Source organism: Anoplopoma fimbria, unplaced genomic scaffold, assembly GCF_027596085.1.
Source record: "Anoplopoma fimbria isolate UVic2021 breed Golden Eagle Sablefish unplaced genomic scaffold, Afim_UVic_2022 Un_contig_3349_pilon_pilon, whole genome shotgun sequence".
Taxonomy (NCBI): domain Eukaryota; kingdom Metazoa; phylum Chordata; class Actinopteri; order Perciformes; family Anoplopomatidae; genus Anoplopoma; species Anoplopoma fimbria.
Window position 1 is genome coordinate 1 of NW_026554935.1, and position 981 is coordinate 981.

The following is a 981-nucleotide window of genomic DNA, read 5'->3' on the forward strand; positions in this document are numbered from 1 at the left end:
CCCTGTATAGACGAAAGAGCAAAGCGTGGTGATATAGTATCTTTAAAAGGCCCTTTGGTAGGCAACAATATTTGCTTACGGCCATACCACCCTGAACACGCCCGATCTCGTCTGATCTCGGAAGCTAAGCAGGGTCGGGCCTGGTCAGTACTTGGATGGGAGACCGCCTGGGAATACCAGGTGGTGTAAGCTTTTTTCACTTCTCTTTACAAAAAGCAGAGGGCGCTGCTGCTTTTTCAGTGGACACCGACAGGGTGGGAAGGATATAGCTAGATCATGACTTGCCGGTATAGAAATGACACAAATCCAGTTAAATGATGGCTTTCATCATTCCTAAGCTCATCGATCATTTTCTTTTCAATTTTATGCTAACGTATTCTACATTTCAACAGTAAATATTAATATTTTTACTGCACTACATTTGTGATCCTTATAGCCACTTTGTACATTCTGATTTGACATTTAAAAGCTGTGAGTGTGTCTGGAAATCTGCAGGCGCTCCCTGTATAGACGAAAGAGCAAAGCGTGGTGATATAGTATCTTTAAAAGGCCCTTTGGTAGGCACAATATTTGCTTACGGCCATACCACCCTGAACACGCCCGATCTCGTCTGATCTCGGAAGCTAAGCAGGGTCGGGCCTGGTCAGTACTTGGATGGGAGACCGCCTGGGAATACCAGGTGCTGTAAGCTTTTTTCACTCCTCTTTACAAAAAGCAGAGGGCGCTGCTGCTTTTTCAGTGGACACCGACAGGGTGGGAAGGATATAGCTAGATCATGACTTGCCGGTATAGAAATGACACAAATCCAGTTAAATGATGGCTTTCATCATTCCTAAGCTCATCGATCATTTTCTTTTCAATTTTATGCTAACGTATTCTACATTTCAACAGTAAATATTAATATTTTTACTGCACTACATTTGTGATCCTTATAGCCACTTTGTACATTCTGATTTGACATTTAAAAGCTGTGAGTGTGTC

General features: G+C 42.7%; 2 non-coding genes across 2 annotated transcripts; both read left to right on the top strand.

Moving 5' to 3' along the window:
- Window positions 1-73: 73 nt before the first annotated feature.
- Window positions 74-192, top strand: LOC129088738 (5S ribosomal RNA). The gene has a single exon (XR_008531093.1). It is a non-coding gene; the product is annotated as a 5S ribosomal RNA (ribosomal RNA).
- A 380-nt stretch (window positions 193-572) lies between these two features.
- Window positions 573-691, top strand: LOC129088737 (5S ribosomal RNA). The gene has a single exon (XR_008531092.1). It is a non-coding gene; the product is annotated as a 5S ribosomal RNA (ribosomal RNA).
- The last annotated feature ends 290 nt before the right edge of the window (window positions 692-981 follow it).